Below are 12,102 nucleotides of genomic sequence, written 5' to 3'. Positions count from 1 at the left end.
TCTCCCCTTCCTTCCTTCCTTCCTTCCTTCCTTCCTTCCTTCCTTCCTTCCTTCCTTCCTTCCTTCCTTCCTTCCTTCCTTCCTTCCTTCTTCCTTCCTCCCTCTATTTAACATGAGTTCTATTAGGTTGCCACTCTAATTCCATATGCTTGAGTTAGCTTTCCTAGATCTAGAGTAAACACTAGTAGACAAATCAGAGACCAAAGAAGCAGAAACTTTTGGTTCTACTTTTGGCAGCAACAATGACTTTGGCAAGTAACTCTATCCCTCTGAGTGTCCCATTGTCATTTCATTTATAGGCTAATTAGTGGCTTAAGCATTTGAAAGTTATAGTCTGAGATCCTTGGGTGAAATAAACTGTGTAATCAGTGCCAAATATTATCATTAGGACAATAGTAAACCCTTAATTATTTGAAGGTTAATCCAGTCCATTAGTTTCCTCCTTCTCCTACTTTTCAACAAATATCTATTTCTGTTCTTTTTGAACATTTCCCTCCAGTTTGGTTTATTTATCACTAAATGGGACTGAAAAATCAGAAAGGATAAAACAAAACAAAAAAACCAAAAACCCTCCAATTGATCTAATTTGCTGCTTATTGACACTGAGTCTAAAAAGAAAAAAAAAGTTTCAAATACAGAAAAACACAGTAGTCCAGTTGTGAAGCAGGTGATATATTTGGCTCTGGTCCACTACCTGCAGGCCCATCCACCTATCCCAGGTATCTTGTTGTACAGAGTTATTTGTTCTGATCTTAACTATCCCCTGGGCAGTGAGGGCAAAGGATGATTTTTAGAGCTGGAAGGGAACTTATGGGCAATCAAATCCTAAGCCCTCACTGCGCTGCTCCTAAACATTGATATTTTCCTTATTAAAGCTTACTTCCTCTACATAGTTAACCCTGGGCTTTCTATTCCCTTTAAGGGGCAACTAGTTAATAGTTTTATAGCTTTATATAGTTATATTAATTACTTATATTAATAGTTTTATAAACTATTTCATGGAAACCTGTTAAGAGGAGATGACAGGAAGAAAAGTATCTCTTCCAGTGTTCTCAAACTATCAAACATCAAAGCTATGATGTAACATGCTATTTTAATAGTTGTTTCCTAAAGATAATTTGCCCACCTTTATTTAACTCAGGGAAATTATTCTAATGGCAAAAGTTTCAGTCAGGTAGAAAATAAGGCTGATTGATGAGAGAAAAAGTTTTAGGCAAGGAAGATGCCTCAAACTGCATCATGTAAGACTATTTTTTTGGCCTACCTATAAGATCAGTTTCCATAGAGATAATTTTTGGCTAAAATATATTTTTTATTATTTATTGATTTCTACTATTAGTTAGCAGGCCATTTAATGGTACGTGTTTTCAATTCAGGAAATATAAAATTCCCATTGTATCCTATACTACACCTTGGGAGGGACATTCTTTAAATAAGACACAGCTTGTACATTCATGAAGCTTATTCTCTTGTATTGGATCTTTATAAGTATGTATATGTGGAACCGGCAGGTAACTCAGTGGATAGAGAGCCGTAGCCAGAGACAGGATACCTTAGGTTCAAATATGGCCTTAGAAACTTCTTAGCTGTGTTATCCTAGGCAAGTCACTTAACTCCATTTACCTAGTCCTTACTACTCATTTGCCTTGGAACCAATATTCTAAGTCAGAAGGTAAGAATTAAAAAAGAAGTATATGTAGGTGTATATAGAATAAACATAAATATTTCATATGTACTCTTTACCATTCCCTAGATATAGTATGCTCATTTTTGCCTCTGTGGTACTGATAATCTTTCCTACCTAGAATATTTGCTTCCCAGTCGCTAGGGCTCTAGCACATTGGAAATTCTATACTTCCCTTTAGGCTCTGATTAGTTTTTATCTCCTCCATGAAGGATGGTGGATGAATCCACATATTACAATGCTGTGCTCTCTTTCTGAATTCCTTTAACATTTGTAATAGCTTGAATCTGAAACTGGGATATAAACATCTGTAAGGTGAGGAAAATGTCTTCCTCTTATTTTGCAATCCAAACATTCATATATGAGGTCAATGGGAGGCTATGGAATTGCTTATGGAACTGGATTAAAACAAATTCTGTGTACATGAATTATATATATGAGAAGCAGTACTACTGCTAATAAATGAATAATAATAATAAGTAATAAAAAAAGCAATGGATTTAGCATCAGTACTACTACTACTACTACTAAATTAATAATAAGCAATAAAAAGATCAAGAGATTTAGCATCAGAAGACCAGAGTTCAAGTCCTAACTCTTCCACTGATTTTCTCTTTGGTAGTGGGTAAGGCATTTAACCTAACTAGGCCTTCATTTCATCAGTGGCAAAATGCTGATGATAATCTTCTTTCATGAAGTGGCTGTACTAGGGTTTTCCATGTACCCTGCATCTGAATTAATCTCTAAGTGTTGTTTCATTTTATTACCATGTGAGTTCCTTGAGAGCAATGATTGCTTAATTTTCCCATTTTTAACCCCAAAACCTTAACAGTGTTTTGTATATAAGAAGTACTTAAATGTGCTTTTATTAATTTCATTCATTTATTCAACTGAGATGGAAGTTGAAAAGCTGGGAGACATTATAAATCATTTTAATAATTAAAAAATTATTACCAGTAAGAAGCCAGATATTTTCTAGAACTTGCTATTGCCATACTTGCCTAGTCCTTGAATTCAACTCGTGTCTGTACATGATTCCTAAATCAGATTGTGCCTAACCGACCAGTTTCTTTCAGTTGTCTTGATAATTGTTACTAATCTCCATGGCCAGCTCCATTGTGAGTTGATCCACATAGAAGAGTTCAGCCATTTGTATATATGTAGTCCCAGACTGCCTCTGATAATCACTTGTAGTTCTTTTGTTCAGCCTAGCTGACACTGACTCCTCATACTTTCAATAGCTTCTTTTAAAAGGAGATTGTGTGTCTTGCTGATTTTGCTCTGTTGTCTTTTCTTTCATCATTATTGTCATCATCATCATCATCACCATTATCAGGACTAAAATTTTTTTAGTCACTAAAGAATAGTTAGGGCAAATTCAAAGCAAAAGAGTCAAAAGTCCCTTTCCTATAGACCAGTGATGAGCAAACTTTTTAAAGAGGGGGCCAAAGGAAAGGAAATGCTCATCTGTCAGTCTGTTTCTAAGGCAACTCTTTCTCAGTTTCATCGTATTGTATCCTACTCATTGTATTCATCAGATTAGGAATAATGTCTCCAGGATGGATAGAACATTTCAGGGGGCCCACATCTGGCCTGCAGGCCATAGTTTGCCCAACACTGATCTAGGCAATAGGAGAGATAAAGAGGAAGTGTCTAATATAATGTCAGTCTACATTGTGTTTATTATGGTATTTATATACCACTTTAAAGTTTAAAATTCACTTTGTATCTCTTATCTTGTCTGAATCTTACAACAACACTGTGAGGTGTTTGCTATTATTATTTTCATTTTATAGTCAAAGAAATCGTGATTCAGAAATACTAAGGAATTTTCCCAGGGTCACACCACTAGTGAGGGTCTCAGGTAGAATTTGAACCAAAGTTTCTGACTCCAAGTCCAGTGCTCTCTCAACTATGGATACAAACTCATTAAGGAGACAATAGAGGAAAGGAATAAGGACTAGACCCATATTGGTGAATCTATGGTACACATGCCAGAGTGTGCTGGATGAAATTGTTCCCTTCCTCCTATGAAAGATAATTCTTTAAAAATTATTGTCCAGCTATTAATTTTCATCTTTACACTCCTCTCCACTCACACCCAAGGACATTTCTCACATGATCCACCTTTCTGCCCAATAGCCCAAGGGAAGTGCTTCCTTCCCTCTCCTGTCTGGGGTAAGGTGGGAGGCTCACATGTTGTTTGAGGATTGTAGTTTAGGCACTCAGTCTCTAAGGTCTATAAAAGGTTTGCTGGACTAGATCTATTATTTCATTGGTATGGGAAAGTATTAGGTAAGGAAACCTCTTCTTCCAGTGTGGGTCAGCACCTTCTCTGCAATTTAGAATCTTGGGGAATTGTTTAGAGCAGTGATGGAGAAACTACAGCCACGGGCCAGATGCGGCCTTTGAAATGTTCTATCAGGGACATTATTTCTAATTTGACGAATACAATGAGTAGGATACAATACAATGAGACTTCAAAAGAGTTGCCTTAGAAACAGACTGACAGATGAGCATTTCCTTTCATTTGGCCCCCTCTTTAAAAAGTTTGCCCATCACTGGTTTAGAGCATTGAGAGACTAAATGATTTAGTGAGGATCATAAGCCAGTATGTGTCCAAAGGCAGGATTTGAATCCAGACTAATCTGACTTTGAGGTTGACTTTCTATCCACTCTGCCATACTGCCTCTCAAGGAGATTGTATAGACACACGAAATAGTTGGCTAACAGTTTGAGAGGATATGTGATTAAGTGACCAAACAGAAAGTTAGAGATGCTCTGGGTGCTATGAGATTTGAGATGACAGTGATATCAGGGTGGGTGAGTGTAGCTTTAAAGCAGATGAAACTTGAGCTAAAACTTCAAAGATTTGGGGGAAAGCCTCAGAAAGAGAAGACAGAATGACATCAAGGGCATTCCAGGCAATGGGAAGAGCATGAACCAAAGCACAGAGGTGGGAAAGTACATGATGTGTTAACTAATCAATGTCTCGTTGGAGCAAAACCACCAAGTCACCAGAACACCAGTTGTTTTCTTTTTTCTGGGGACGGTTGAGCCCTCCAGGTTTTCTTCCAGTAGACCTAAGTTCAGCAGTAATCAAAACCAACTCTGGCTTTGGCTGCTCTAACCTGCTTTTCATTCTAAATTTATTTTCATCATCTAATAATAATAATAATAATGATAATAATGGAACACCATGCTCTGGATAATTTAACTGCCTCTAAAACAATTGCTTTGTTGTCCTGCAGATAGATGAGGAATTTTTTTCTCTTTTTTGTTTTGGAAATGAAGACATACAATTAAAATCTTTAGGAGGGTGTCGTATGCTTCTTACTTAATCTGGCCCCATTTTCGGTGTGTCAATGGGTCTGAGCTGCAGATGTTGCACCATGTGAATTTCTCCACCCCACTCCACCACCCATAGAACTAAACAAAAGCTGTTTGAATGTGATCTCTTTTGGGTCAGGCTTCCAAAGTTTGCATTTTTCTCCAAGAGAGGGGGCAAAAAAAAAAAAATAACCCCTGGAGCTGTAAATAAAAGAGATTTCTCTCCTCTCTACTGGTCCTTCCCTCCCTCTCATAAGGGTTAAGTATGCAGAGGGAAAAATTGCTAGACTTTATGTCTGTACTTGGTGGGAACTATTGAATTACTGCTGGATGTTTTTAATTATGCCACACATAAATGACTGAACACAACGGCCTCGGAATCCAAGTGTGCGCCTCATTTCTGCCGGCTCTGCGTTTGCTCGGCACTGCACCGGCTGGCACTTGTTTGTGGGGGCCCCTTTGTGGCACCATAACAGTGTGGGTTTTTTATTTCAAGTGCAAGGATGGGAGCTAGCACTGGCGAGGGAGAAAGGAAATGGGTAATAAAACAGAGAGCTAAGCGGCTCACTGGAGCCAACGATGCTGGGATCTGGTTAATTGCTCTGAAATGAAAAAGATTCAGGGGTTTTCATGAAATCCCATAGGTACACTTGCCAAGCCTCAAATATTAGATTGAATTACAGTTTCTAATCCCTCCCCTTTCCCCATGGCCATGTGTCTTATTTCGTCCGAAGGCTTTGTCCTGTAGTTGCAGAGCCTTGGAAAGAGGAAGGGTAAGATAAGCAGAAGCACTGACTGCTTGACATCCACCCAAACAGCTTCTTTTAAGCTGAAACTAAAAAAAGCAAATGTAGAGGTTACTTAGTCACTATTCCATAGTAACCAGTGAGTATCCCAAAGTGCTTTCGGATTAGAGTTGTACAAGGTACTACTTTGATAATAGTGGGCAGTCTGGTAGCGTAGCCTGTGCTGAATGTGCAGTCAGAGGACTTTGGTCTGAGTTCTACCTGTGCTACTTACTACCGATTTGACCTTGTCAGTCATCTTGCCACTCTGGGCCTCAATTTCTTTACCCATAAAATGAAAAGACTGGAGACTTTTCAAGTCCTTTCCAGCTCCAAATCTTTGATCCTATGATCCTCTTTGGAGAGTGATTTTGAAGGAAAGATGGGAGGAGAAAAGGGAACACTGGACAAAAGCTGCTCAAAGCAGGAAGGGTGGTGCTAAAGGAGGCAACACAGTGAGAATGAGAAAAGGAGATGAGGGAATTGTGGAGGAGCATGGACACATTTCTCATCTTGCATCACTCAGTGGGAACTGTCTTCCTGAGTAATGAAGGATGGAAATCTGCCTCAGGATAAGGAAGATGTAGGATGAAAAGCTGGCCTGTGTTGAGTAATGCAATGTGAAAAACTGGCCTGGGGATAGGAGTTCTTAGAGAAGGGGATCCAAGGGAATATAGGAAACCGAAGAGAAGTTTCAAGGAGAGAGAGAAATACTATATGAGGCTATTAGGTCTTGGGCTTATTCTTGGGGCCAGCAGCCATACTACAGGACAGGTTGTTGTTGCATGCTGGAAACACTGCTTATAACAAGTGGAAGCTAGAGAATTAGTTCATTTTCAGTCTATTATTATCCACATTATGCTATTGAATAAATGCATTGATTTCAGGGTGCGGTAAGTACTTTGAGAATGAGCTAATACATATCATGCCTAAGTCCACTGAGCTTGGGAGGGTACAGTTTGTCTTCAAGGGTGGCACATCTGGCTCTCTCCTTCTGGTAAACTTTAAGAAGCAGAAAGGACTATGAGGGGTACACACATGGTAATCCTTAAAAGGAAGCCTTGTTTTTGTTGATGGCACCACTATTCACCCCATACTCTAACCATAAGAGCCATCTTTAGCTCTTCTCTCTTCCTTAATCTCACCAAGCCCTGAATCAATGCCTCTATCCAGTCAAATACCAAATCCTCTTTGGTCTATTTTGCAATCTCTCTTTAATCTATCCAGTCCTTTCCATTCCCATTGCTACCACCTGCCTTCAATCTCTCCTTGTTTGATTCCATCTTTTTCACTGCTTGTAAAGTAATCTCAGGCTCATAGAAATGTAGATTAAAAGTCAGTAGAAGTCTTATAGATTATCCAGTCAAAAATCCTAATCTTACAGGTAAAAAAACTGAGGTCCAAGAAGGTTAAGTGACTTTCCAAAGGGTACAAAAAAATAAATGGCAGATCTAGGCTTTGAACCTAGTTCTTTGTTCTATCAAGAACTCTTTCTGTTATACCATACCAAATTGCCTCTTATAAGGTACCACTCTGAGGATCTTTTTCTGCTCCTACTCCAAAAAAACCCCCCAAACCCAACCCAACTATCATTAATTCCTCATTGTGCAAATGTTTTACTTTGGCATACAAGGGCATCTACAATTTGGTTCTAATCTACCTTTTGAGCTTTATCTCCCAGACTTGTACTATTCAGTCAAACTGGGCTACACCAAGTCCCTTAACCTCACCGTACTCTTCTTCTCTCTCTTTTCATGTCTTCACGATACTCTCTGGTTTCCAAACCTGTAATATACTGCCCTTCCAAATCTAACCTCTCTATTTGTTAGAAGCTTTCTTTTTCTTTAGGGTCCATTGCCATTCATGAAACCCTTGCTGAGCCTTCTGGTAATGAGTAATCTTTTCTTCCTTAGTCTCTCATAATATTTTCTTTAAACTCATCTTTAGACTTCTAGTCTTTAAATCATTCTTACTACATATGTATATGTTTTATCTCCCTTATTAGACTGTAAGCAACTTGGGGACAAGGGTCATATCTTCTCTTCCCTTTGTGGTTCTAGGCTGAACTACTTATCTGGCATTCTGCCCGACCTGGGCCCATTTTTGACTCTTTGTCTTTGATCCCAGCCTTGGATGTTCAGTTGACTGTTGATTTGGTTGGGCTTCTCCACCTTGATGTCCTTCACAATAGTTTCTGGTTTCTTTTCCAACTTGGTACTGTGGAATTTATTTCACCTCTTTCCTTGATTCTGGTATGAAGACTCACTTTGCTATGCTAAGAACACCTGTCAGCCTCTGATTCTGGGGAAATCCTCTTTTTTCCCATAGTCTGTTGAAGTTAGCAAAATGAACTTCTTCTTGCCTGCTGGTAGGACATGACACCATTTCTTGTTCCTGATTTTCTTCGTCTCATATACTGTTAGGGTTCTATGCATGCCTAGCAGACACAGATGCATCGGAGTGAGACTGATGGGCATGTTCTAGTGAAGTATACAAAAGAAATATTGGGTTCTTCCAAGAGAATGCATTTTTCAGGTTTTTTTTTTGATCCAGGCCCAGAAAGAAAATTCTACATCTGTAATCCTTTGTGATTGTATTGGACATTACCTGAGAAATATATAAGCAATGTTTCTCTAAAGCTGAAAAAAATAGTGATACACAACAGAAAAGGAAAAGAAAAACTTCTTGAGTATGGTAAGATGAATGCAACAGGTGGCATTTTTGGTTCCCAATTACTGAGTTTACAGCATGGTATATGCTGTCCCCTGACTTCAGTGATGTTATTTGCACACTCACAAAATATCATTAAGTCCAACTTCATTCTTCACTGGATCTTCAAAGTTCATTGAAATCTTAGGCTTAACCAAGGGAGCAACATACTCAAGTCTTTATTGAACCTGGCAAATATCTTGAGTCCTCTCCAAGTTCACAAAACTTTCGATTTCCTTCCTACCAGATGAAGTCACAAGGGAAACATAGAGTTTTTCTCTTAAAGGGCCAGGGCAGGGACACCCTACAATTATATATTTCCTCCTCATAAAAAGAAGACTGCTTCTGTGGTTGTTAAATAACACTTTTATTGCAGACACATTTTCATAATGATGTTAAAACTAGCACAATAACTAAGGATATGAACCTCTAGTGAAATAGTAGTGGGTGATTCATATTAGGTGATGCCAGAAAAGAAGTTAGAAAACTTTTATGACACTTTTTTAGGTATGCTTTCCACCTCCCTCATGCCCTCCTACAACTCAGCAGTGATGATGCCTTCTCTCTCTCTCTCTCTCTCTCTCTCTCTCTCTCTCTCTCTCTCTCTCTCTCTCTCTCTTTGTATTTCTCTACATTGCCTACTTAGGATAGTACTTTGGAGCTCTGAATATATCTATGATCTCTGAGACTCATTTAACCACTAGGAAGTGCTCTGCTTAGTTACCTGAGTCTTCAGTGATAAGGTCCTAGATTCTGGTAATCCTGGGTTTACACTACTCAACACCCTCCAAAAATGGGGTGAATGATCATCTATTTACAATTTGCAGTGAACTAACGCCACAATCCCTCTGCCCTTTTGCAGGTAGTAGTTGCTTGCTTCCTTAATCTATGGTATTTTGGACATTATAGATATATACAATTAACATCTTGGCTAGAGCTTCCATGCCACTGAGAAAATCTCTGCTTTCCTTCTGTGGAAGAGAATTCTTTAATCTATTGTTTATCCTGAGTTAACACTAATTTAAGTACCTCACCTGATTATGAAGACAGGATTAGCTCTCCTTTGTCTACCTTTTGATTGAATCAACACAAGCTTGAACTAGTTGGAGGAGCTCCAAACCACTTAGTGACTTCACACCCTCAGAAACTCAATCAGCAAGGATGAGAATTCACCTCTCCAGAAGGTGAATTTTAGAAAATTCACACCCTTAGATGAGAAAGTTGAGAACTTAAACTTCAGAAGGTTAGAAGTTGATCCCATAGACACTGCCCCCTGAGCAGTGCTAAACAACTTGGAAACTGTGATTGGTCCCTGTGAAGAGGGGCAGGGACAAAAAGTCACCATAAAAGCAAGCAAGCCAAAACTCCCTCAGAGGAGATTGTCTTTGAGAAGATAGTCTGAAGAGATTGTCTTCTGGAGATAGTCTCCTGAATGGGGAGAGTCTTGGAGGGAGCTTCCCTGGAGACTGTGGCTTGGATCGTGGGCTTGGAGTTCAGCTTCAATTTAGACTCTGACTCTTGGACTACTTCCTTGGGTGAGTGAAAGGCTAAATCCTTTCCTAGTTTCCTAAGAGACTAGCTTCCATCTTGGAGGAGGCTGTGTGGTTACTCACCATCAGCCTTCCTGGTTGATATCTAATTAATATCTGCCTGAATTAAGGAGACCCAGAGTAAACATTTAGGGTGACAGGATAGATAATCTCTCTAACCTCTTCACATTTATGACTTTATTGTTTCTTCTCCATTTTGTAAATATTTGTAAATAAATTTCTGACTCGAGATATAATAAATATTGGCGACCACAATACTTCCTGACATGTTGTGTATCAGTGAACCCTAATTACTGGCATGTGACTTAACTATAGGTAATATTTACTCAAGATCAAAGAAATAAATGGAATATGATTAAGATTTTGTAAAGCAACTACTATATGAACTAATATATACTTAAAGCCTTTTCTAGAACCAGGCCAACAGCAACCAGTCTATATGCACATACCAAGCTCAAGAATTTCCAAACCCTTCAGATGTCTAGACTCAATAACTTCTACTGAAATCTGTAAGTTTTCCCAATGAAGATTTAGCAAATGTCTTGCAAACTTTCAATCATGGTCTAATGCATGATGAAGGCCACAGTCAAGTCATTCAGGGAATGAGGATGTTACTTCTCAAAGTTCCTATTTTTCTCCTCACACTTCCATTGCTATCAGTAACCTCCAATCTTGATTATTACATGTTATCTGTTCTTTGACTGGGCTATATAGGGTTTCAGTTGTTTTTAATTTATTGTTTATCATTAGTGGAACCAAATTGAGGGCAAGCCAGGCACAGAGAAAAAGTCCTTTGTTTAACACAACCATCTTCCTTGCTTTCCTTCTTTTCTGTTCTTGGAGAGGGAGAAACTCAAAACATAACTTGTGTTTTCTCAGTCTTTTCACCTCTCTCAATGTCTATCCTCTCTTGTCAACAACTCTTTCTTGCTTCCCTGCTCCTGGGTTAACTCAAAAGGAGGTAGGTGGAACAATGGGGATACATTTATTTTTGAATAGGAGCTATTTTGGCATTTTCCTAAAATAGTGTTCTGGGAGAGAGGCAGGAGAGTGTTAAAGGTGAGAATATTGTGGCAGGGATGGTAATTGATCAGACTTTTAATTTCTTTTGACTCACACCATGCACTGAAGATTCACCCTGTAGTGTCAGGTGTTTTTTTTTTTTTATTTTTTATTGAGAACAGAACCTACAACTAGGATAGATTAAGACCACATTATTTTTATGAGCCAATTACCTTCAATGGTTTTTTGTCTCTTCAAAAATTCTAAGACCTATACATAGTTATCAAGGCTAACACACATGGTCAAGTAGCATAGAGAACTGCAGTTTTTGTGGAGGCAAAGATGGAAATGAAGGATTTGAATGATTTGGGTGTTAAAGGAAAATTCAAGTGACTTCAGCTCCCACAGGTCCTTGGAGAGATGAAACATCTGACAGTCTTTCTTCCAGGCTTTGATGCAGTGTGATCATTTGTGAGAGCAACATCTCAGATCATGACTTCCCTTGGGTTTCTGAGAGAAGGCGTGTGATGGAGAACAGAGCAAGTCAAGCTGTTCTTCAGAAGAACACCCTTTGGGGAATCTATACTTGCATCTTACGGTACATGATCTCATGTTGCATGGACTACAGAAAGATTTATCAGCTCTTTCCATTCATTCCTGGGAACTCTGTTAACAAGGAATTAAGGTGACTCATCTGAGAAAAGCTTCTTTAAAAACAAAAATCAAACACTACATCTTAGTGACGTTTTTTTAGATCCAAGAATATCCTGTCTCCTCTTTTAAACATTAGCTTCCTTTTTAACACCTCATCAGAAGCAGGAATTTTTAAAATTTATTTAATTGTTGCCTTCTGTTTTTTCTACTTCAATAATTTCTTCTTTCATTTGCCTTTAAACCTTTCCTTGTAACAAAGAAAATAATTTAAGCAAAGCACTTACCAAATTTGACAGTATATACTGCAATCTACATCCATAGTCTTCCACCTTCCTACTGTAAGGTCACCATGTTTCTTTGTATGTTTTTCAGGCCCAAGATGACAGTG

This window comes from Gracilinanus agilis, chromosome 1 (genome assembly GCF_016433145.1).
Source record: "Gracilinanus agilis isolate LMUSP501 chromosome 1, AgileGrace, whole genome shotgun sequence".
NCBI classification, from domain to species: domain Eukaryota; kingdom Metazoa; phylum Chordata; class Mammalia; order Didelphimorphia; family Didelphidae; genus Gracilinanus; species Gracilinanus agilis.
Note: the sequence above shows the minus strand (reverse complement) of the source record.